Source organism: Choloepus didactylus, chromosome 2, assembly GCF_015220235.1.
Source record: "Choloepus didactylus isolate mChoDid1 chromosome 2, mChoDid1.pri, whole genome shotgun sequence".
NCBI lineage: Eukaryota > Metazoa > Chordata > Mammalia > Pilosa > Megalonychidae > Choloepus > Choloepus didactylus.
Window position 1 is genome coordinate 73,856,908 of NC_051308.1, and position 27,774 is coordinate 73,884,681.

The 27,774-nt window shown below is 36.9% G+C and overlaps 1 pseudogene; it reads left to right on the forward strand.

Moving 5' to 3' along the window:
- LOC119511972 lies at positions 1 to 27,758 on the forward strand (annotated as a pseudogene).
- Positions 27,759 to 27,774: the final 16 nt, after the last annotated feature.

The following is a 27,774-nucleotide window of genomic DNA, read 5'->3' on the forward strand; positions in this document are numbered from 1 at the left end:
ATGACCCAAGAAAAGGGACACACAGAACTGGGTAATAACTGTGATTTTTATCTGGTGAACTGGAGGGTTGGAGACTGGCTCTGAAAAAGGGACTTCTTGATTTTTCCTTTTTTTTCTCTTTCATTCTAAGTAGCTCATTAGAGAAAGCCTCAGGCATTTCAATTGTCAGCACTGACCAGCCAAGTGTGGAGTTAAGGTAGAGAGTCAAAAGAAAAACTCAAATGTAGAAGAGAATTCCCTAAAGGGCTTATCTTCCCTAAGAAAGGGCAGAAGAGGGACCCAGCTCAAATGGTAACTCTCCCTCAGAGAACTCAGACCACAGGGCTTGGGGGTGGGGGGCAGCAAATGTTAAAAAAAAAATAGAAAAAGAGATTAGACTTCAATTAGAGATAGGAATGAAATGGACCTGATTAGAACCAAGGTAAACCAGACTAAAGGAAAAAGGGTGATATTGACTGTGTTTTAAAACTTCAACTTCTGTGTGAGACCAAAGAAAGAGATGTTTATTTGTTACAAAAGCTATACTTTCCATAGCATACTATATAATTTAACTTGTACGGCCAGTTTATTCAAACACCATAATTACATGGAACCTTGAATACAGGGCGAGATCTGGTTGGTTTCTATAGGGTAGCGTGAAACTCCAATACAGCCCAGAGTAATTTGAGCAGAGATTAAATATGTATTTGCAAAGCCTCCTTGAGGGCCTGGGGAAAAATGTAGCGATATTAAACTTCCCCACCTGGGGAATTCATGATATTTTTGCAAGCATTGGGGAATACCTTTGTAGTAAGCCAATTCCTTCATCTTGGAGCTTGCCCTTATAAAGCATGTTACTGAAAAGAAAAGGCTAAGCCTACTTACAAAGGTGCCTAAGAGTCACCCCCAGAGAACCTCTTTTGTTGCTCAGATGTGGCCTGTCTGTCTCTAAGTCCACTTGGCAGGTGAACTCACTGCCCTCCCCCCCAACATGGGACAAGACTCCCAGGCATATAAATCTCCCTGGCAACATGGGACATGACTCCCAGGTATGAGCCTGGACTCAGCATCATGGGATTGAGAAAGCCTTCCTGTCCAAAAGGGGAAAGATAAATTAAACAAAATAAAGTTTCAGTGGCTGTGAGATCTCAAATGGAGTTGAGAAGTCATTCTGGAGGTTATTCTTATGCATTGTACAGATATCCCTTTTTAGTTTTTAGTGTAGTAGAATAGCTAGACAGAAATACCTGAAACTTTTGAACTGCAATCCAGTATCCTTGATTCTTGAAGATGATCATATAACTATATATCTTACATAGTGTGACTGTGTGATTGTGAAAACCTTATGGCTCACACTCCCTTTATCCAGTGTATGGACAAAGGAGTAGACAAAGGGGGACAAAAAGTAAATGAATAATGGGGGGGGAAGCAGTATGAGATGTTCTGGGTTTCCTTTTTTACTTTTTTTATTCTTATTCTCATTTTTTGGAGTAATGAAAATGTTCAAAAAATTGATTATGGTGATCAATGCACAACTATGTGATGATACTGTGAGCAACTGACTATAGACTTTGGAAGATTGTATGGTATATGAATACATTTCAATAAAATTGCATTGCAAATGATGTAATTCAGATAAAGAGTTTAGACAAATGGTGTGGGGATATATTTTCTGAATATTTAGGCAACAAGAACATAATACAGTCCTGATCAATATAGTGACAAGGTGACAGAAGTCTTCCAGCAATAATTGGCTATTTTTTATCACAAGGGGAATTGGCAGGAGGAGAAGCCAGAAAAAATGTAACCAGAAATAGATTTAAATAACTCAATAATTAGTTGATTTGATGCTTAGGACAGGATAGCAGCAGTAAGCAAGGAAAAAATATGAAATCTGGATGCATCTTGAAATAAAATCTAGTACAACTTTTAGATGTATACAGTCAGAGTGGATGAGACAATGATGACAGTTATGCTCCTGCATAACAGACTAGAATAACAACCAATATTAATGACAATGAAGAGGTAAAAAAGTATATGATAATAATGACAGGATGGGTAAGACAGCATAAATGAAAGTATAAGAGTGGGTTTACAGTTATCTGATTTGAAAGAAAGTTTTAGTGGGGAGAAACACACAAACACACACATACTTAAACCAGTTCAAGATATCTGATTTTGTTTCACAGGTTTGCATCTACCTATCTCTGCGAACTTGTGTAAAACCACATCAATTCACAAACCATCAAGCTGTAATAATAGCTTATTTAAATTTCATCTGAGTTTTTTGGTTTGTTTGCAGAGCAAGTAAATTAGTATCTTAATAAAATCCTTTGTTCACTTTGAAGTTGCTATTATTACAATTGGATATTCATTAAAAATATATTTTTTGTTTGGCTTAGAGTAAAATGCAAAGGGATGATAAAATTGTGGTATATTTGTGAAACTCCTCTAGCATTATGAAGAGCTGATTAATGTTTAAGAGCTGGAAAATGGAGATTAACAAAAGAATACTTTCACATGTAAGTGAATGCAACATTTCTGGTTGCCAATGCATACCTCTTTATTCAAGCAAGTTCATCAGCTCTATAATTTACCTGGTTTGAAAATATTAAAAACCACATGTGTTAAAATGCTTAATATATTTTTGTTCTTATAAGTTAAATCCTCAAAATTAGCTGGCAATGAAGTTAGAAAATTGAAGGGTATCTGTTGTAGAATGAAATGCAAAGAACTTTTTTAAAATTTTGCTTTTCACTGCAATGTCTCCTCCTAATGTCCTTGCTGAATATAAAAATACAATTTAACATAACATTAGGTTTTATGATATTATAAAAATTATATGAGACTTGTTCCAGTTTTATAAAAATTAGCTCATGTAGTGCATTTCTACAAGGGACACTGATTATGTTCACCTGAGACTCAACTCATGAAGACAAACTGTGGGTCCATTCAGCCTTCTTGCTGCTTTCAGCATTTGAACCTGGCTGGATTTCTAATTAGAAAAATAAATAAAACATGAAGCATAAATAAAGCAGGTTAATGAAAATTACATACTGGGACTAATCTAACAGACTATTTCCAGGAATAGTTTTTGCAGGTTTGAAATCAAAGCATGAAACAAAACTAGTATAACTACTTTGAGAAGAAGTATAAAATTTCTCTCATGTAAAAGAATAAGTAAATTAGAATACAGCAAAAAATATCCTAGAATAGATTACATTATATATATATATATTTTTGTAAACTGTTTTGTTTTATTTTCAGACAAAAGAGAAAAATGGGCAGCAAATGCTTGATCTCTATTTAACAGTTAAACTCTGCTGTGATGTATAATGATTCAGACAGTATTTAAGGAGTCAAGAGTTACTTATGAATCATGAACTCCAGCTATATGAATAGAACACTAGAGTGGAATTTAGGACTCAGAAGCATGAAAAGTAGCTAATTTTTAGAATAAATGGTCATGAGTAACAAAGGCAAGTCCCATATTGCTTTATATAAATTTAAAATCTGTAAATAAAGGGTTAAATTATATTCTCAGCAATCATTTACTTGAGATAACATTCTAGTACTCTAAAAGAACACTGGTTTTATGTAAAAAGATGTCTAGATTACTATAATGCTTTTGGTAATTTAGAGTAGGTTTAATTCCCAGCCTGTTTTCTTGCAGCAATATAGCAGGGTTTGTTTGGAAGACCTACTTGCTTTGCAGTGATACTGCTTTAGTTTCCTTTCCTAATCAAGCAAATACCATGTAATGGATCTGCTTAAAGAATGGGAATTTATTAGTTCACAGTTTTCAGAAAAACTCCAAATTAAGGCATCATCGAGCTGATGATTTCTTCTCAAAGACTGCCTTTTAGGGTTTGCTGCTGGTAATCCTGGGCTTCTCTGTCACATGACAATACACATGGCAACCTCTCCTGGCCTCTCCTTTCTCAAGGTTCTCCTTGACATTCAGTTTCTTGTTTAATGTGGCTTTCTCTCTATCTGACTCAATTTTGTTCTGCTCATAAAGAGCTCCAGTAATAGAATTGAAACCCTTGCTGATTGAGGTAGGCCACACATTAACTGAAATAACCGCATCAAAAAGTCTATTTACAAAAGGTTCAGAAGCACAGGAATGGATTAAGTTTAAAAGCATGTTTTTATGGGGTACATAGAGCTCCAAACCACCACAGATACATAATATAAAAACTGGAGAGAGAGGAAAAAAAACTTAAGTTTTCAAAAGAAAAGAAAGGAAAAGGAAAGACAAGAAAGCAAAGGGAAAAAAGAAGGGGTAAGAATCATACAATGAAAAACAGCAAGCAGTGTTATACACTTAATATGAAGCAGTACTTATGATAATTTGAATAACACTTTCATTTGAAATATGTGTTAAATAAGTTATTTGTACCTAACTGTGATTTTTTTAAATGTATCATTGGGTGATTTAATGCAGGATATTTCCATTAATGTGAGGGACGTATTTCTAAATATTTCTAAATACTTCATATTATGAAACCCCAAGTAATTCAAGACTAACTACATATGCATTGCTTGCCTGATCAAGATAATTCTGAGAACTTAAACTGATACTTTTTAACATTATGTTAAGTGTGATTTTTTTCCAGTTTCATCTGTAATATATCCAGATCTTATTTCCTGATTTAATTACATGTGTAGCATCTTAGTAGTTTTCTTCCAGGTATTTTTACTTCTAAATTCTATAACAAATGTATAAGAATTCAGTTTTAGCACATATTTTTGCCCTAGAATCAACACTCTTCTTAATAGCACAATTAGAAAAGTAAATAAATTAATCACAGTAACAGTGAATATTAAAATAATAGCATACTTGTCACCTAAGTTTCTGTAAGAACTTCTTATAAACAAAAACATTGTTACATTTAAAATTATTCTTAAAAATTATGGCGGCTTTTTTTCTTTGCTAGCTGAATTCTCTTCCACCATGTGACAATTGTATAAACATGATGTACACTTCATTTGACTTCCTCACTTTGAAGATATGCAATCATTTATCCTCTCAAGAGCTTCACATTATTTCTAAATTTCCAAATATAATGAGACTTTATTAGTGCTTGTTATTATACATTGTAAATTTTGCATAATTCCCATATGCATTAAATATAACTGATTTTATATAGATTTCATATCACTGATATGAAAGCCTCTGGAAGACCGCTGTATAAGGCAGCAGAAAAACACCTTAAAGATAAGGACTTTAAAAATACAGCCTTACTGGAAAATATTGTAATTCAGGAAAAAAACAAAAAATTAAAGGAGCCCAAAACACTAACCTTGAACCACAGTGTTCTGTTGTATACATAAAACCACTCTCCCCCTTGCTAACATAATCCTAAATACAAGTATTTTCTATAAATTAATACTAAGATAAAGACAAGGAATAAGAAAGATTATACACATGGGAAAGCTGAAAAGGTTATGGTAGTTTGCAAAGTTCCCAGAGTTTTTATCCCTGGACTATAATTCCTCATTTTCTTTTAGCTCTGTACTGGGAAATTCTGTGACCCTTCTACCTTTTGCATTTATTGCTGACAGGAGCCCTTACTAAAATATACCCCTCTACTCCCTCCCACTTAGAATAGAAATCTTGCTCTTGGGTAGTATCTCATTCCATCATATAATCTTAAAAATGAAATCTGGTTTTAAAACTGTCCCCTTTTCTGAAGTAAATAATTTGCCTCTCTTTGAAACATCATAATGGGTGCATTTATTTCATTCCAATTCTTTCAGACATATAGCCATAATTTCATTATAGGTGTTGAAATCTGGAAAGGTTTTCTGACCTGTTTCCTTGAATACTCTATTTGATGGGATCCATATCTGGACACAACTTCCTTTCATCCTTACAATATGCTGAAAGATGGAAAGACACACAATTGACAGCCTCTGGAATTGTACACAAAACCTCAAGAGCAGAAAACCCAGTGACTGGGAAAGTTTCTTTCCAAAGTGTAATTTAAAATACAATGTTTAGTTATTCAGCTTTTGGTAAAACTCTAGTAAGAAAATACGCAAAGGACCAAACTCTCAAAGGATTTTCCAGTTATCAACTTAGATGTGGATTTGAAATTCTTGTCCATGTAAAGGTTGTAAGGAATTTGCAAACTTCTGTAACCTTTGAACATAACATTCAGAGCACAAGAGTTTGCATCTCTTTACTGCCACCCACCCCCCACCCCACACATCCAGTGGAAAATGTTTAAAATTTCCTCTGAAAGATAAATTGTTTTAGGAGCTGAGGTTCGAAATACTTGTTTATGTGGATGTAGAGAAATTGGCAGAATATTATGAAAAATGCAAATCAGAAGGACAAAAAAGTTAAGATATTTATTGTTAAATAATTAAGTTTTAAAAATAATTAGCCAAAGAATTAGTCACAGAAATGGGTAAATGGTGGTAAACTGAGAAATTGGAATTAATTCTGGAAGAGGGATGGGGCAGAAAGTGGGCAATATCCTACAATCCTGTAGCAGATATGCATCCTTTATGTCCACAATTCTGTACATTCAACATGTATATGTACTTTTGTAAACAGTATATATACCATTATTACTTAGTTTTAAAATATATATTCAAATTATCTTATTACCTTATTGTCATCTTGTCATTTACAGAAAATTTTAAAAATGGTGTTTACATGTTATTTGTTTCTTCAGGTTTTTTCTACTGTAAGTAGCTTGTTCATGTCTTTTAGAAATATTCTATTTTGTTTCCTTTTACATATTGATATGTTGGAAAACCTTATATATTCTGGGCAATAGCTATATATTTGTTAAATGCTCAGAAAAAAAGTCCACACATTTTTTGACTTGTCTTTTATCTCTACTTATGAGTCCTTTACCCTATATAAGTAGTTAAATTTATTGATCTCCTTTGTTGTTTGTGTTTTCATGGCTTCCATATCTTGTCCCAAGACCCCGTATCTTAATAATATTCTCCAAAATTTTAGATAAATGTTATTAAACTTTGCTCTTAATGGGAAGACCTCTAGTACACCTGAAGTCTATTTTTCTTGCATAGTGTAAGTCAGGGTCTATTTCTTTTGTTTTGTTTTGTTTTTCCACATGAAGAGCCATTTGTCTGAACACTACTTCATGAAGATCATGCTTTCTTCCCTGATTTGCAGTGCTTTCTCATTTATCAGGTTCCCACGCACATTTGAGTCTATGCCTGTCTTTATTTCATTGTTCTCTTTGTCCATATATGTAGTAATACCACACCACTTTGATAGCACTAGCATTAAAATAGCTTAGTATTTGGTAGGGAAGTTACCTCTTATGTTCAAAGTTGATTTAATTATTTGTGACCCTTTACCTTTCAACATTAATTATGTTTTCTAGTTCTATGAAAATACCACTGGGATTGGGAATAAAAATGCATTGGTCAAGGTGGGGCAAGATGGCAGAGTGGTGAGGCACAGAATTTTGTCTCTCCTCTAGAACAGCTGGTAATTACCCAAGAACTACATTAAACAGTGTTTTGGGGGTCTCTAGTAACCAATCACACATCAGACACAAGTTTGGAATCAGAAGAAAAGCTAAGATAGCAGCAAACATTGTAAGTTCCCCCAACGAGGGGTCTGGCACCCCTCCCCACCCAGACTCCATGGACTGCCTTGTTGCTGGCTCCCTGAAAGAGAAATAAACACCAAAAAACAAACATCTGCTGAGGACAAGAAGGGGGGCTCAACCCCACCTCAACTGCAGAATTGATTGACAAATTAATTAACTAATTTTTGGAGCTGGGGTGCTAAAGTAGGGTTGGGCTCCAAGAAGGGGGGGGGGGGAAGCACATAAAAGAAGTCACCCAGTTCCATGCTCCAGAAAAGCCTTTTTTTCCTTCTTTCCCCCTACATTTTGTCCCTTCTCCCTTCTTACTGACTTCTTATCTTTGCATTTCAATAGCCCCCAGCAGGGGCAGAATTGAATGTGTTGGAGAGTATTTATCAGACAATAGCCCAAAGTGCATCTTTAAATGCTCTAGTCTGACACTAATAAAACTTCCAGGCTGGGAAAAGGCTTTCTTTTTTCTTTTTTCTTGTTTTCCTGTTCTATTTTTTTTTAATCCAAAAGTAACATATGTGGTTATTTTCTATCAGAAAGCCCAAGTTGAAGGACTAGGCTAGGCTTGGGGTGAGACAGAGTACCCTGAACATCTTTGAATTCCAGATTCACTTCTGAAGAAGGTCTCCACACCCATCTTAAATTGGCAAATCAGGCTGACTAAGGAATTTAGCTGGCATTGCCCCAAAGAGGAGAGAGAAGGGAATAGTGCCCCTGAGAAACAACTGGAGTTCCTAGGATTGGGAGAGTGGAGGGAGGTCCAGCTCAACTGACAGCACTCCTTCTGGGAACTCAGACCTCAGGGGCTGGAATTCAGTTTCCAGCTTCTGTCAGCCACACCCCCAACAGGTTTAGAGTCACCAAGAGAACTAAAGGCTCCATACCTCCTTACACTGTTAGGGGAGCTGCAGTCTGGCAACTGCCACCTGCTGGACATCAAAGGAAAAGCAATGATTCTAGAGGCTTCATGCAAGGATCTCATTCTCAGGAAAATTCCATACCCTCCTTATGAGAACTGGGCCTCTCTAGACTGGGAAAATATAACTGTGGTCAACCATATCTGAGAAGAACTTCTCACAAAAAGGCTACATAGAGGCAGGGCAAGAAACAGAAAAACAAGAGGTGAAATATTCTGATCAATGAAATAGAACTTAAGTTAGAAGTCTAGAATAAGTTGAACTGAACAATAGACATCAGAGAACAAAGACATCCGTCAAGAAACCCCTAGGTAAAACAGAGAAAACAAGCTTCAGAATAAACTAATCAAGAAAATCAGATGCCTAGAAAACTTAAGATAACAAGCCATACTAGGAAACATGAAAATATGGACCAACCAAAGGAACAAACTAATAGTTCTACCATGATACAAGAGTTGAGATAACTAATGCTAAATCAGTTCAATGAACTGAAGGAAGATATAGCAAAAGAGATGAAGGATATAAAGACTACACTAGATGACCATAAAGAATTTGTAAACTTGAAAAAACAAATGGCAGAACTCATGGGAATGAAGGCCACAATGGAGGAAATGAAAAACACAACGGAGGGACACAACAGTAGACTTGAATAGGCCGAAGAAAGGATCAGTGAACTGGAAGACAAGACACTTGAATTCATACACACAAAAGAACAGATGGTGAAAAAAATGAAAAATACCAGCAGGATCTTAGGGAGCTGAGTGACAACCTGAAATTAATGAATATATGTGTTATGGGTATCCCAGAAGGAAAAGAGAGGGAAAAGGGGGCAGAAAGAATAATAGAAGAAATATTCACTGAAAATTTCCCAACTCTTATGAAAGACATAAAATTAGAGATTCAAGAAGTACAGCACACCCCAAAGAATACACCCCAATAGACATACTCCAAGACACTTACTAATCAGATTGTCCAATGTCAAAGAAAAAGAGAGAAATCTGAAAACAGTAAGAGAAAAGCAATCCATCACATACAAGGGAAACTCAATAAAACTATGTACAGATTTCTCCACAGAAACCATGAAGGTGAGAAGAGAGTGGCATGATATATTTAAGATACTGAAAGAGAAAAACTGTCAAACAAGAATTCTATATCCAGCAAAATGGTCCTTCAAAAAAGAAGGGGAGATTAAAACATTTTCTGACAAAAAGACACTGAGAGAGTTTGTGAATAAGAGACCAGTGCTAGAAGAAATACTAAAGAGAGTGCTACAGGCTGATAGGAAAAAACAGGAGAGAGAGAGCTGGAGAAGCATGCAGAAATGATTATCAGGAAAGGTAAAAGAGAGAAAGGAAAAATAAGATATGACATATAAAATCCAAAAGACAAAATGGTAGAAGAAAGTACTGCACTTATAGTAACAACACTAAATGTAAATGGATTGAACTCTCCAATAAAAAGACACAGACTGGCAGAATAGATTGAAAAACAGGACCCATCTATATGCTGTCCACAACAAACTCACCTTAGACACAAGGACAAAAATAGGCTGGAAAAAGATATTTCACACAAACAACAACAAGAACAAAGCAGGAGTAGCTATATTAATATCAGAAATATTAGACTTCAAATGTAAAACAATTAAGAGAGACAAAGAAGGACACTATATATTAATGAAAGGGTCAATTCACCAAGAAAACATAACAATCATAAATACTTATGCACCAAGCCAAAATGCCCCAATTCATGTGGCAAACACTGAGATAACTGAAAGAAGTGGACACCTCTACAATAATAGTTGTAGACTTCAATACACTGCTCTCATCAATGGATAGAACATCTAGACAGAGGATCAACAAAAAAATGGAGATGTTGAATTGTATGATAAATGAACTAGACTTGACAGATATGTATAGAACACTATATCCAACAACAACAGGATACACTATTTTTATCAAGTGCTCATGGAATATTCTCTAGGATAGACCACATGTTGGGTCACAAAGCAACTCTCAACAAATTTTAAAATATAGATATTATACAAAACACTTTCTCAGACCATAATGGAATGAAGTTGGAAATAAATAAAAGGCAGAAAGTCATAAAATCTACAAACATATGGAGGCTAAACAACACCCTCTTAGAAAACCAGTGGGTAAAGGAAGAAATTACAAGAGAAATTAGTAAATACTTTGAAGCAAATGACAATGAAAACACAACATATCAAAACTTATGGGATGCAGCAAAGGCAGTGCTGAGAGGGAATTTATTGGCCTAAATGCCTATATTAAAAGAGAAGAGAGAGCAAAAATTGAAGAATTAACTGTTCACCTGGAGGAAGAACAGCAAACTAACCCCAAAGCAATCAGAAAGGAAAAAATAACATAGATTAGAGCAGAAATAAATGAAATTGAGAACAGGAAAACAATAGGGAGAATCAACCAAACCAGAAGTTGGTCCTTTGAGAAAGTCAATACAATTGATGGACCGCTAGCTAGGTAACAAAGGAAAAAAAAAAAAAAAAGAGTGTATGCAAATACATGCAATCAGAAATGGGAAAGGAAATATAACCACCAAGCCTGCAGAAATTAGGGAGATAATGAGAAGATACTATGAGCAACTATATGCTAATAACTAGACAACTTAGATGAAATGGACAAATCCCTAGGAAAGGATAAACAACCAACATTGACTGAAGAAGAAATAGATGACCTCAACAAACCAATCACAAGTAAAGAGATTGAGTCAGTCATCAAAAAGCTCCCAAAAAGGAAAAGCTCAGGACCAGATGGCTTCACTTGTGAATTCTACCAAGCATTCAAGAAAGAATTAGTACAATCCTGCTCAAACTCTTCAAAAAAATTGAAGAAAATGGAAAGCTACCTAACTCATTCTATGAAGCTAACATCACCCTAATACCAAAATCAGACAAAGAGACTACAAAAAAAGAAAATTATAGACCAATCATTTTAATGAATATAGATGCAAAAATCCTCAACAAAATACTTGCAAATCTAATCCAGAAGCATATTAAAAGAATTATACACCATGACCAGGTGGGATTTATTCCAGGTATGCAAGGCTGGTTCAACACAAGAAAATCAATTAATATAATACACCACTTCAATAAATCAAGGCAAAAGAACCACATGAACATTTCAATCAATGCAGAGAAAGCATTTGACAAAATTCAACATTCTTTCCTGATGAAAACACTTCAAAGGATATGAACAGGGAAATTTTTCAATATGATAAAGGTGATATATGAAAAACCAAACCTAACATCATACTCAATGGGGAGAGACTGAAAGCTTTCCCTCTAAGATCAGGAACACAACAGGGATGCCCACTGTCACCATTGTTATTGCACATTGTGCTGGAAGTGCTAGCTAGAGCAATTAGACAAAAAAAAAGTAATAAAAGGCATCAAATTGGAGAGGAAGAAGTGAAACTTTCACTATTTGCAGATGACTTGATTCTATATGTAGAAAATCCAGAGAAATCTACAGCAAAGCTACTAGAACTAATCAATGAATACAGCAAAGTGGCAGGCTACAAGAGCAACATCCAAAAATCTGTACTGCTCTTATACACAAGTAAAGTGCAACAAGAGGAGGAAATCATGAAAAAGTTCAATTTATGACTGAAACCAAAAGAACCAAGTATTTAGGAATAAACTTAACCAAGGACACCAAAGACCTTTACACAGAGAACTGTAAGAAACTGCTAAAAGAAATTGAACAGAACCTAAAAAAAAATTGGAAGAGCATAGCATTTTCATTGATTGGAAGACTTAATATAGTGAAGATGGCAATTTTACCTAAACTGATTTATAGATTCAATGCAATTCCAATTAAAATTTCAACAACTTACTTTGCAGAAATAGAAAAACTAATAAACAAACTTATTTGGAAGGGCAAGGAACCATGAATAGCCAAAAATATTTTGAGAAAGAGGAACAAAGTGGGAGGGCTCACACTACCTGACTTTGAAACATATTACAAAGCTACAATGCTCAAAACAGCATGGTACTGCCATAAGGACAGATATACCAACCAATGGAATCAAATTGAGTGTTCAGAAGTAAACCCTCACATTTATGGACAATTGATTTTTGATAAGGCAGTCAAGCCAAAGCAACTGGGACAGAGCAGCCTCTTTAATAAATTCTATTTGAAGAACTGGATATCCATTTCTAAAAGAATGAAAGAGGATATCTATTTAACACCTTATACAAAAATTAACTTGAAATGGATCAAGGACCTAATCATTAGCACCAAGACCATAAGAGTCTTAGAAGAAAATGTAGGGAAATATCTTAAAGATCTTATGATAGGAGGTGGTTTCCAAGGTGCGAGCAACCAAAAAACAAATAGACAAATGGGAGCTCTTCAAAATTAAACAGTTTTGAGATCAAAGAACTTTGTCAGACAAGTAAAAAGGCAACCTACACAATGGGAGATGACATTTGGAAACCACATATCAGACAAGGGTTTAATATCCCAAATATATAAAGCAATCCTACAACTCAAAAACAGAAAGAAAAACAACCCAATTAAAAAATGGGCAAAAGACATGGACAGACCCTTTTCTGAAGAGGAAATACAAATGGCTCCAAAACATATGAAACATATGAAATAATGCTCAACTTCACTGGATATTAGGGAATTGCAAATCAAAACCACAATGAGATATCATCTCACACCTACTAGAATGGCCATTATCCCCCCCCCCCAAAAAAAAAAGAAAAACAGAAAATTACAAGTGCTGGAGAGGATGTGCAGAAAGAGGCACACTTATTCATTGTTGGTGGGAATGTAGAATGATGCAACCACTCTGGAAGACAGTGAGGAGGTTTCCCAGGAAGCTAAGTATAGATTTGCCATATGATCCAGCTATTCCATTGCTAAGTATGTACTCAGAGGAACTGAAACTTAAGACACAAATGGACCTTTGTAAACTGATATTGCAGTTTTATTTATTTAATATTTATTAAATAAATTATTAAATTATTATTTAATAAAATAATATTAAATTATTTATTTAATATTGCAGCATTATTCTTGATTGCCAAGAGATGAAAACAGCCCAAATGTCCATCAATGGATGACTGGATAAACAAATTGTGGTATACTCACATGATGGAATATTATGAGACTGTAAAACAGAACAAAGATATGGGTCATATAATAACGTGGATGAACCTTGAGGACATTATTCTGAGTGAAGTTAGTCAGAAACAAAAGGACAGATACTGTATGGTCTCACTAATATGAACAGACATTAATGAAGAAACTTTGAGAGTTAAAAGCTGACAACACAGGCTTCCAGGAGATAGAAAGAAGGTAGAGATCTGGCATTTGATGCCGAGGGACTACAGAATGTTTAGCAGGATTGATTGTATAGATCCAGAAATAGATATCATAATATGTGTGATGGTAGCACAGTATTGTAAGTACACCAAACAAAGATGCCTGTGAGTAAAGCTGAAAGAGGTGGGATAGGAGAATGTATGACACCAGAGGTAAAGATAGGTGATAAAGACTGGGACTGTAAAACTTGGCAAAAACTGAAGTGGCCAAAGACTGTTACTAAATGTACGAATATAAAAATGTTTCTGCATGTGGGAGAGCAAATGAATATCAACCATGCAGAGTGTTGAAAAGGTATGGTATTTGGGAAAAAACATCATCAAAGCAAACTAGAGTCTATGGTCAACAGTAACATTGTAATGTTTCCATTAAATGCAACAAAGGCAATATACCAATGCTAAGTGTATATGAGAGGGGGATATAAGGGAAGATATGGGATTCTTGGTAGTGGTGTTGTTTTCTGTCCTTACTATTATACTGTATTGTATGATATTATTTTTCTAATCATCTTTTTTATTATTATTTGCTAAAAAAAACAACTTTTTTAGTAATCAATATGTTCAAGTGCTGATTGTGGTGATAAATGTACAACTTTATAATAGTACCATGACTGACTGACTGTATAGTGTGGATAAATGTATGCTATGTGAATATAACTCTATAAAATTGAAGGAAAAACACATATAGGAGTAAAAGTGTTGGAGAAAGCATGGAGAGAGGAATGTACCTATCTACTGTTGATGAGCAGGCAAAATGGTGTAGCCCTTCTGAAGGTCATTGTGGTAGTTCCATAAGAAGCCAAATATGTGGGGGCCATAAGGTTCTGCAACCTCATTATGGGGTATGTCACTGGAAGATCTGAGAGCAGAGACATGAATGAACATTTGCACACTGGTGTTCATGGAGGCAGTACTCACGATTTTCAATGGGTGGAGGTGGCCTAAGTGTACATAGGTTGAGGAACAGAATGGTGAACTGTGGTGTATGCATACAATGGAATATTGAGCAACTACAAGAAGGAGTGAAGTTGTGAGACATGCAACAAGGTGAATGGATCCTGTACACAGCATTTTGAGTGAAGTACACCAGAAATAAAAGCAAACTCTATAATGCCTCACCAATATGGACTAACTACAATGTGTAAACTCAGAATTAAATCTTAGAACACAGTCTAAGAGGGAAGCAATTATTGTAATGGTCCCTAGATTGTAAACTTACAGCAGTCAAATCTATTCCTGAATTGTAATGGCTATCTCCAAACTTTGAGATGCTGCTCCCTTAATATATATCCTGATTGGTCTCTGGAATAATGGGCATCTCTGTGACATCTGAAACTCAGAGCTAGAGCTCACAGATATGAATGTTAGTATTAGTGCATAAAGCAACTGTTAAAAAAAATAAAAAGCTGAAAAAGGCCCAGACTTTAATTAGTGGCATGAATGAAGCAGATCTGTTTAAGGCTAGGGCAAACTGGGTAAAGGGCAAAACTAACTGTTTTAAAACTTCAACTTCCATGTGAGACCAAGGGAAGAGATGTCTATTTGGTGCAGGATCTATATTTTCTAAACCATATAACTCCAATCAGTTTGTTCAAGCACCACAATTACATGGAACTTTGAACAGGAAGTGAGATATGATAGGTTAGTGTTGGTTAGCGTGAAATAGCAACACATCCCAAAGTAATTTGGGCAGAAAATAAGAACATATTCATGCGGCCCCCCTGAGAAACTAGGGGAAAGTGTAGAAGTGTTGGAGTTCCTCACCTGAACTGATGCTGATGTTGTCACAAACATTAGGACTGTTGGTTTGATGTGCTGAGCCCTATATCATGTGACTTGCCCTTATGAAGCTTATTACTGCAAAGGAGAGGCTAAACTTGCATATAATTGCCTAAGAGTCTCTCCAAGTACCTCTTTGTTGCTTAGATGTGGTCCTCTCTCTGTCTAACTGAGCCACCTCAGCAAGTGAACTCACTGTCCTCTCCACTACATGGGACCCAACTCCCATGGGTATAAATCTCCTTGGTAACACAGGATATGACTCCTGGGGATGAATCTGGACCCAGCATCAGGGATTGAGAATATCTTCTTGACCAAAAGAGGGATGCAAAATGAAACAAAATAAAGTTTCAGTGGCTGAGAGATTTCAAATGGAGTCAAGAGGTCACTCTGGTGGACATTCTTATGCTCTATACAGATAACAACTCTTAGGTTTTAATGTATTGGAATAGCTAGAAGCAAATACCTGAAGCTCTCAAACTCCAACCCAGTAGTCTGGACTCCTGTAGATGACTATTTAACAGTGTAGATTAAAACGTGTATCACACTCCCTTTATCTAGTATATGGATGGATGAGTAGAAAATGGGGACAAAAACTAAATGAAAAATAGTGTGGGATGGGGGTAATTTGTGTCTTCTTTTTTACTCTTATTTTTTATTCTTATTCTGATTCTTTCTGATGTAAGGAAAATGTTCAGAAATAGATTGTGGTGATGAATGCATAACTATATGATGATATGTGAGCAGTTGATTGTACACCATGGATGACTGTATGGTATGTGAATATATTTCAATAAAACTGAATTTAATTTTAAAAAGTGAATGGTAGCACAACATTATGAATGCAATTTACAGCACTGAATTACATGAGTTGGTTAGAAGGGAAACATTTAGGTTGTATAGATACATATTATTAGAATAAAAATAAAAATAAAGCATAGGACTGTACAACACAAACAGTGAACCCTAATATAAATCATGGACTAATGTTAAAAATTTTAATAATGTTCTTTCATCAATTATAATAAATGTACCACACAAAAGCAAGGTGTTAATATTAGGGGATGTATGGGAACTCTATATTTTTATGGAAGATTTTTCTGTAAACCTATAACTTCTCTAATAAAATAAAAGAAGTGAAAAAGTGCATTGATTGTAATGTTAATATTGCAAATGGTGACACTTATGATTTTGAGTCTCCCAAATCCAAGAAAATATTGCATATTGAAATCTATTTTAGTATTACTTTTAAATCCTTCAAAAAGCTCTCTTAATTATTCCAAAGGTCACACATGTATTTTGTTAGATATTTCATGTAAATTTTGTTTATTATTAAAAATATATTCTTTTATTAATTGTTGATGTTTTATAAATTATAAAACTATGTAAATTCTGGAAAATATGCTATAAAATTTAAAAATACGTAAAATATATAATGTATATATATATATATGTTATATAAATTGGCTTTTTACATATCATTTGTGTCACAGTAACATTTCTTCCATTGGATTGTATGTATGTGGGTGTGTGGAGAAGGTGTTTTTCCCAAAACAGCCTGTACAATTTAAGGCAAAAAGATGTTAGAAAACTCTCTCTGAAAGGTCTAAAATTTAGGAAATCATTCCAAACAAAAGAAAATTAATGGTGCAAACATGACATTACCCATGAGTCAAAACCTGTATAACTTTATATACCAAGAATGAACCACAATATAAATTATGGATGTTAGTTACTAATAATGCATCAATATTGCTTTATCAATGTAACAAATGTACCACACCAATACAAAATGTTAATAATAAGAGAAAATATGTATGCATGCCAGGGTGGTATATGGAAACTACCAAATTTCCCATTTTTCTGTAAACCAAAAAGTGCTCTAAAATAAAGTTTATAAAAAAGGAAAAATTGAGAACAAATGAACAAAGTTATGAAGGGTGAAACATACTGGTCTGCTCATGAAAATGATAGTATTCTGAACATGTCCTATTCTATGTCTGCTATAACAAATTACCACAAACAGTGATTTTAAACAAGAAAGCATTCTTATCTTCTATAGGTTAGAAATCCAATATGAATCTCCATGGGATAAAATTAAGTTGTGAATTTTCCAGCTTCTAAAGACCAGCCACATTTATTGACTCTTGGTCCCCTTTCTCCATCTTAATTTAAAGCCAACAACATTGCATTTCTTTGACCATTATTCTGTAGTCACATCTTACTTTCACCTTACTTTTCTGACTCCTTCCCCTCTTTAGGTTTCTTGTTTTGACATCAGAACAATGTATAATCCAGGATAGTTTCCCCATCTCAAGATCCTTAGCTTCTCCACATCTGCAAAGTCCTTTGGCTTATAAAGAAATATATTCACAAATGTCAGGGATTAAATTGTGTACATCCTTGGGAGACAATTATTTTATGTACACAATAGGTTATGAGAATAAGTACAGGCATAAATGAACTGGTGATTCAAATCTGACAAGGTAATGCAGATTTCACAATTCATTTTGCTAATTTGGAATTTACTATGCAGGCAGTGAGAAGCTACAGAGATGGTTTAAACTGGCATTGGTATGGATACTTTCATTGAAAAAGCACAATCTGGAAGATATGTGGTAAACGGATGGGAGAAGGGAAGACTGGAGAAGGAAGACTACAAGAAAAAGTATTTCAGCACTCCGGACAAGAAATGATAAACACCAAAACAGGAATAGGAGTGATGGATTGGAAAGGAGAGAAGGTGACAGATTTCATAAATATTTAAAAGGTGGAATTGGCAGAACTTTGTCCTAGATTTGAAATGTTAAATGATAAAACATATGACCAGGCAATGTTTATGGAATATTTGGTTTGGAGGATCAGGTGTTGATGGGTTTAGAGCAGGAGAAGCAAACCTGAGTTTCCAATGATGAATCCAAATTAATGTCAGTTAAGTTGTAAGCACTAGGATACCTTCATGACCAGATGCCCATTTGCAGGAAATTGGATTCATGGAACTGGAATTTAGAAAACAGGTCGGAGCTGGAGATTTAAATGTGGCAGGTAGCATATTAGGCAGATATGAGCACTCAGCATGGCCATGCAAAAGAGAAAGAAGATAGTCAACAACAGTATTAAAGATGAACCTGTAGATTTTTTTGACCATAGTATAAAAATTCAAGATCTGAGACACCTTGATCTAACCATATCTAGGTTTCCAATATTACGTAAATAATTAAATAACTGCATAGTATGCAGTGGGACATATTATTACAGAAACTGGCTTTCTCTCTGATAATTTTTTAATGGCACAACTTTCTAATATTATCTTTTTATTTATGGTCTGTAGCAAGATTATAGGCTTTGGAGACAAAAGTCCTGGTGCTCTGATTCTGAATATACAATTTAGTATCTCTGTAGTCTTTGAGAAAAAAGCATTTAATCTCTCTAAGCTTCTGGTATTCTATAAAGGAGGGATAATAATCCCTACACAAAAGGGTTATTGTTCAGATAAAAGATAATGCAGGTAAAGAGAACTTGGCACACTGCCAGATCTTATGAGGTAGCCAATGAGTAAATGCTGTTTTATTGTTGCTCTTATTATTATTTCACTCCCCAAGCAGCATGTTAGTATAAGTCAATGGTTTCAGAAAAGAATAGTGAATCTGAATTGAATGATAAATTCTCTGGGGTTTTAATTCATAAATTTTCCATAGTCTTGAGAAGAACTGGTGCCTAGTCATTGCCATGAGTTGAATATTTATGTTAGAAACCAGTAAATTTCAGGAACATGTAATGATATCTCCTAAATGAAATGATCTCCATTAATATTGATTTAATAATCAGAAAGAAACTATTAGGGGTCTTAAACATAAATACCATTGGTGATTACTTTGGGGGCAAAAAAATTGTGTTGGGATTCTTCTCACTGAGTAAGAAGACAGCTCAACAATGTTGTGGTTAGGTTCTTGTGTCAATTTGACCAGGTGATAGTACCTAGGTGTCTGATCAGGCAAGCACTGGCCTAACCACTACTGCAAGGACATTTGTGGCTGGTTAATACACCAGAAGGCTTGTTTATTAAATCATCAGTCAATTGGCTGCAGCTGTGACTGATTACATCAATGAAAGGCATGTTTTTCACAATGAGAGAATGCAATCTGCTGGATTTAATCCAATCAGTTGAAGACTTTTTAAGCCAGAAAGATAGAGAACTTTCACTACATCTTTGGCTAAACAGTGAAGCATTCCTGAGGAGTTCATCAAAGTTGCCAGTTTGCTTCCTGCCCTAGGAAATTTGGAATTGTGCATATGCACAGTTATGTGAGACACTTTTATAAAATCTTATATTTATAGATATCTCTTGTTGATTCTGTTTTCCTGGAAAACCCTAACTAAAACAACTTGGTACTGGGAGTGGTTCTTGAGAAACAGTCTTAAAATAGGCTTTTACAATTGTTTTCTACTCTAATTAGATTCAAAGGCACTAATGACTCCATTTCAAGTAATCAAGATGGCACTGACAGTCTATGGTGTGAGTTGGCAATGGAGATACATGAAATATCACCATTAGATTCTCCTAATCATACTACTGTACAAAGCAAGGCTCTCGGTGACAGTGTTCTTGACACCTAGACAGAGTTTTGTAGAGTTAAGAGGTATAATGATGTTGGCTAGTTGCTCTTGGATACACTGGATAAAGTTGTAAGAGAAAGGGATGAGCTAAACATTTCAAACTTGAAACTAAAGCACTGTGTGACAGATGTAAATGTTTCTATGTGTGCCCTGAAACAAATCTTATTTCTTGTGGCTGCAGACTTGAGATTTCTGAAAACCAGACCCAGAGTCTTATTGTGTGAATAGCATATTTACAACATAAACTAAAATCTCAACTTTGTAGGGTGTCTGCTGTTAGAGTAAAGACATTGATTGGAAAAGAATGGGATCCTAAAACGGGATGGGGACATATGGATTGATAATAATGGCAGTGAGGACATTGGAACACTGGATTCTGCTGAGTCTTTGTTAGATATACCTGTAGTGGTTTGCCCTGAGGAAACAACTTCCCAACCTCCAGTCTGCCCTGAGGAGCCCACCATCTACACTCTACCTAAAGAGATTAATCCTTCATTGCCTGCTAATCCTGTAATCACCTCTCCCTGAGGAAGCAACCATCATTCCTCTTTCTGGAGGGATTAATCCTGTTTCAGGAGATAAAACTGCAACAGAATGTCCTGAGGTAAATGGTTTGAGGGATACTTCTAATTCTTTTCATGACCCAACCACACCACCGGTCTTTGCTTCAAGGCCTATAACTAGACTAAAGTTCTAAAAGGTCCTGAAGGGTGAGGTACAAAGTGTGACCCATGAGGAAGTACACATACTTCAAACGAACTGCATGAGTTTTCCAACTTATACAGACAGAAATCAGGGGCAGATGTGTTGGAATGGATATTAAGGGTGTGGGATAATGGTGGAAGGAATATAAAGTTGGATCAGGCTGAATTTACTGATATGGGCCAACTAAACAGAGATTCCATCTTCAGTGTTGTAGCTTGAGGGGTTAGAAAGAGCATTAACAGTTTATTTGGGTGGTTGGCTGAAACATGGATCAAAAGGTTGCTGACATTATCTGAGGTCAAAATGCCAGAAGTGCCCTGGTAATGTGTAGACAAGGAAATTCAAAGGCTTAGAGAGATTGGAATGTTAGAGTGGATTTATCATGGAAGACCTGCTCACACACCCCTGGAAAGTCCAGAGGACATACCTTTTACCAGGACTGTGAGGAATAAATTTGTGAGACTATCTCCATCATCCCTGAAGAGATCGGTAGTCACCCTTCTCTGTAGGTCAGTTATTATTGTGGGAACTGTTGTCATTGAGCTGGAGTCCTTAAGCACAATGGGGATAATCAGATCCCAAGTCAAAAGAAGCCACATGGCAGCAGATAATCATCAAAGACAAGGTGGGCATGGCTACCATAATGAAAAACAGACCCAAGGCAGCAGCCAAAATAATCTGAATCGCAGAGACTTATGGCATTGGCTACTAGATCATGGAGTACCTAGCAGCAAAAATTGATGGGCAGTCCACTAAATTCTTTTTTGAGCTGTATAAGCAGAGGGACTCTAGGTCAAGTGAACAAAAGTCTACCTTGAATTACAAAAGCAGAGTCATGGACCATTAATCAATTCCCAGACTTGAGAGAGTTTATAGATCCAGAGCCCCTTGAATGAGGGGAAGTCCAGGTACCCTTGGGGAAAGACCCTGTTACACTGCCAAAAATCTATACTGTTAATCTTCCTTCTAGCCTTCCCCAGGGGGACCTATGGATTTTTACCAGGTAACTGTGCATTGGGGAAAAAGAAATAATCATATATTTTGGGGATTATTAGACACTGGTTCAGAAGTGACATTAATTCCAAGAGATCCATAACATCACTCTGGTCCACCAGTCAGAGTTGGGGCTTATGGAGATCAGGTGATCAATGGAGTCTTAGCTCAGGTCTGTCTCACAGTGTGTCCAATGGGTCCCTGGAACCATTCTGTGGTTATTTCCCCAGGCCCAGAATGCATAATTGGAATAGACATAATCAGAAATTGGCAGAATCCTCAAATTCATTCCCTGACTCATGGGATGAGGGCTATTATGGTGGGAAAGGCCAAGTGGAAGCCTCTGGAACTTCTCTTCTTTAGCAAAATAGTAAACCAGAAGTAATACCAGATTCCTGGGGGGATTGCAGAGATTAATGCCACTCTTAAGGACTTGAAGGATGCTAGGGTGGTAATTCCCACCAAATCCCCTTCAACTCTCCTTTCAGGCCTGTGCAGAAAACAGATGGGTCTTGGATTATTATAAGCTGAACCAGGTGGTGACTCTAATTGCAGCTGCTGTTCTAGAGGTGGTATCATTGCTTGAGCAAATCAACACATCTCCTGATACCTGGTATACAGCTATTGAGCTGGAAAATGCATTTTTCTCAATATCTGTTAGTAAGGACCACTGAAAAAGTTTGCATTCAGCTGACAAGGCCAGCAGTTTATATTCACTGTGCTACCTCAGGGTTATATCGACTCTCTGGTCCTATGTCATAACATTGTCTGCAGAGAAATTGATCCTTTCTCCCCCCCCCACCCCCACGGCATCACACTGGTCCATTATATTGATGATATCATGTTGATTGGACCTAGTGAGCAAGAAATAGCAACTACTCTAGATTTGTTGGTAAGGTATTTGTGTGGCAGAGGATGGGAGATAAATCCAACAAAAAATGCTGGGGCCTTCCACCTCAGTAAAATTTCTAGGTGTCCAGTGCTGTGGGGCATGCCAAGATAGCCCTTCTAAGGTGAAGGATAAGCTGTTGCATCTGGCCCCTCCTATGACCAAAAAAGAGGCACAATGCTTAGTTGGCCTCTTTGGGTTTTGCAGACAACATAGTCCTCATTTGGGTGTGCTACTCCAGCCCATTTACTGAATGAGCAGAAAAGCTTTTAGTTTTGAGTGGGGACCAGAACCAGATAAGGCTCTGTGATAGGTCCAGGCTGCTGTGCAAGCTGCTCTGCCACTTGGACCATATGATTCAGTTGATCAAATGGTGCTGGAAGTGTCAGTGGCAAATAGAGTTGCTGTTTTGAGACTTTGGCAGGCTCCTATAGGAGAATCACAACACTGGCCCTTAGGATTTTGGAGTAAAGGCTACCACCCTCAGCAGATAACTACTCTCCATTTGAAAAATAGCTTTTGCCTTCTATTTGGACTTAGTAGAGACAGAACACCTAACCACAGACCACAAAGTTACCATCGGACCTGAGTTACCTTTTATGAGCTGGGTGTTGTCCGATCCTCTAAGTCATAAAGTTGGGCATGCACAGCAGCACTAAATTATCAAATAGAAATGGTATATACAAGATAGAGTCTGAGTGGGTCCTGAAGGAGCAAATAAGTTAATGAAGAAGTGGCCCAAATGTTCATGGCCCCCAGTCCTGCCACATTACCTTCTCTTTCCCAGTCCACAGCTCTGGCCTCTTGGGGAGTTCCTTACTATTAGTTGACTGAGGAAGAGAAAACTTGGGCATGGTTTATAGATGGTTCTGCATGATATGCAAGTACCACCTGAAAATGAACAGCTGCAGCACTGCAGCCCCTTTCTGGGATGTCCCTGAAGGAGAATGGAGGGGAAATCCTCCCAGTGGGCAGAACTTCCAGAAGTGCACCTGGTTGTTCACTTTGCTTGGAAGGAGAATTGTCCAGAGGTGCATTTGTATACTGATTCATGGGCTGTTGCCAATGGTTTGGTTGGATGATCAGGGACTTGGAAGGAACATGATTGGAAAACTGGTGACCAAAAATCTGGGGAACAGGTATGCGACTAGACCTTTATGAGTGGGCAAAAAACATGAAGATATTTGTGTCCCATGTGAATGCTCACCAGAGGGTGACTTCAGCAGAGGAAGATTTTAATAATCAAGTGGGTAAGTTGACCCATTTGGTGGGTACCAACCAGCCTCTTTCCCCAGCCACTGCGGTCATTGCCCCATAGGCCCATGAAAAAAGTGGTCCTGGTGGTAGGGTTGGAGGTTATGCATGGGTTCAGCAACATGGACTTCTACTCACCAAGGCTGACCTGGCCACAGCCACCGCTGATTGCCCAATCTGACAGCAGCAGAGACCCACACCATTCCCTGTGGTGATCAGCCTGCTATGTGGTGGCAGGTTGATTACATTGGACCATTTCCATCATGGAAGGGGCAGTGAATTGTTCTTACTGGAATTGATGCATACACCAGATATGGGTTGGCCTTCCCTGTAGGAAATGCTTCTGCCAAAACTACCATCCATGGACTTACAGAATGTCTTATCCACCATCATGGCATTTTGCACAGCATTTCTTCTGATCAAGGAACCCATTTCTTAGCAAATTAAGTAAGGGAATGGCAACATGTTCATGGAATTCTCTGGTCTTACCATGTTCCCAATTATCCAGATGCAGCTGGGTTGATAGAATGGTGGAATGTCCTGTTAAAGACTCAATTATGGTGCCAACTATGTGGCAATACCTTGCATGGCAGGGGAAGTGCTCTCCAGGAGGCTGTGTATGCTCTGAATCAGTGTCAACTCTATGGTGCTGTTGCTCCCATAGCCAGTATTCACGGGTCCAGGATTGAAGGGGTGGAAACAGGAGTAGCACCACTCACTATCACTCCTAGTGATTCACTAGGAAAATTTTTGTTTCCTGTCTCTGCAAGCTGAAGTTCTGCTGTTCTACAAGTCTTAGTTCCAAAAGTAGGGGAGTTTCCACCAGGAAACACAGCAATAATTCCATTGAACTGGAAGTTAAGACTGCCACCTGGCTACTTTGGGCTTCTTATGCCTCTGAATCAACAGTAAAAAGGGGATTGTGGTACTGGCTGGGGTGATTGATCCTGACTATCAAGGGGAAGTAGCACTGCAGCTACACAATGGAGGTAAAGAAGAGTTTTCCTGGCATACAGGAGATCCCCTAGCTGTCTCTTAGTACTACCATGCCCTGTGATTAAATTCAATGGAAAACTGCACCAACCCAATCCAGGCAGGACTCCCAATTGCTGAGAAACTTCAGGAATAAGGTCTGGGTCACCCCAGCAGACAAGGAACCACAGCCAGCTGAAGTCCTTGCTGAGGATAAAGGGAACATGGAATGGGTAGTGGAAGAATGTAGTGATAGATATGAACTACAATCATGTGACTAGTTGCAGAAATGAGCATGATAGCATAAATATTTCCTCCTTGTTTTGCTATGATATTTAATTTAAAGGAAATCAGTTTTAAGAGTTAATGTCACCCAAAGACTTCCACTGTATTCTGGAATTATTTAGTGTGTTTCTGGTTGTACACAGGACAGTGGAGTATTTTTAGGTGAAATATATATCTGTTATTTCTCTCTACTTACAGATAAAGTATGATTTAAGGCAATGTGTATAACTGCCAAGTTGACAAAGTGTGGACTGTTATGACTAGGTTCATGTATCAAACTGGCCAGTTGATAGTACCCAGGTGTCTGGTCAAGCAAGCACTGACCTAATCTTTACTGCAAAGACATTTGTGGCTGGTTAATAAACCAGAAAGCTTGTTTGTTAACTCATCAGTCAATTAGCTTCAGCTGTGACTGATTACATCAACACAGGGCATGTCTTTCACAATGAGAGAATGAAATCTGTTGGATTTAACCCAATCAGTCAAAGACTTTTAAGTAAGACAGATAGAGGACCATCACTTCTTCTTCAGCTAATCAGGCAGTGTTTCCTGAGGAGTTCATCAAAGCTGCCAGTCATTTCCTGAGGAGTTCATTGAACACATCCATTGAAGTCACCAGTTTTCTGCCTGCCCTGTGGAATTTGGACTCATGCATATGCACAGTTACATGAGACACTTTTATAAAATCTTGTTGATTCTGTTTCCCTAGAGAATCCTAACTAATACATAAAAGATGAGCATCAAGGCCTTCATTTGGCCAGTGAATCTGACTGTAAAGTTGTAATTTTAATACCTGTCTGATGATAAGTATATATTTCAATAATCTCAGATATTTATTAAATTTTTCACTGATAGGTAAATCAATACAGTAAAATATGCTGTAATACCTCAAACAGAAGCTCACATAATGGGTCACCACTATACCAACTTAAAGAGAGAATTTTAGAAGGGTCAAAGCCTTTCAGCACTTAATCATAGGAAATACCATTGCTTAAATAAACACATTTAGCCTGCTCTAATGTAGTGACTACTTTTCAAGAGTCAGGCTAGCAAAGTGATTGAGATGTGTCTGTAAAGTTCATGAACACTGATTTTGAATGCAAAGTATGTTACTTAGAGACATGTTAAATAAACATCACCATCTTCATTTCTTCTTCTCTGATTTAGAAACAATAACACTTAGCTTATAAGCATGATGAGAAAACTTTAAATTAGTCCAGCTCCTGACATACAGAAGAGACTCCATAAGAAGTTCCTGTATTGTAATTTCTTAATATATTTATTTCCTGGGACATGCTGACCCATCTTTGTGGAGTAATTATATGAACAATATATATAAAACAGAACATTTGTACTTAAAGTATTTAGGTGGAAAAGAAAAAAATATATACTAGAGTGTCATTTTTAACAAAGGAAAATGTGTTAGGTTTCATAATTTTAATGCTGAGTGGTTTCTAAAATGGCCAAAACACTTATTTTCAAATGGTAGTAAGGAGTACTGTTAAATTGAAAATTGATTTGTGAAAGAGAGAAGGAAAGGTAGAGCACTAACATGGTAGCATAGGGAGGTGTGGGATTTAGTCTGTCCTCCAGGATAGCTAGTAAATATCCAAGAGCTGTCTGGAACAGCTGTTTGGGGGACTTGAGACCAGGCACACATTACACACCAGCCAGGAAAGAGTGGAAGGGCTGAGGTTGATAAACCACAGCACAGAACTGTTAGTGAATTCTTCCACACTGTGGAGGCTGAAGCTGCTCAGATCTCAGCCAGACTCCAATTGTAAATTTGATTAACAAATTTGGACTGCTGAGGAGGAGGAGGAGAAGGGAAAAAAGAGACCATAGACTTCTTCCTTGGCCTAGAGTGGCTCTTACAGTACAGAGGAGAATAGGGCAGGCAGGGACCACCCTCTGAATTGGCTGCTGGCAGAATAATAGTGGCCTAGAACCTCTCTTCCCAAGAATATGAAAGTGAAGATCACTCTTACAAAGTGTTGTATTTAACTGAGTATGCAAGAAGACACCACTGGTGGAATCGAATGTTTGGCCACAGTTCCAGACCTATGGTAGAAAAATACTCAGTGGCCACTCAGATTGTAATGGATGGAGTGACAGGCTGGTGTGCAGAATTTTTGTTCCAGAAAGTTGGAAAACTTGCAGCAACTGCAGTAGGTGGTGGCTTTCTTCTCCTTCAGATTGCCAGTCACAGTGGCTATGTGCAGATCTACTGGAGGAGAGTTGAAAAAGATATAAACAAAGTAAAAATACAGATTAAGAAATGAGAAAATAAAGCAGCACCTGAAATCAACAATATAATAGAAGAAGCAACAGAACTTGTCAAACAGAACATTGTGCTATCCAGTGGATTTGTGGGAAGCTTTTTGCTAGGCCTTGCATCTTAAGGATGAGCATACTATA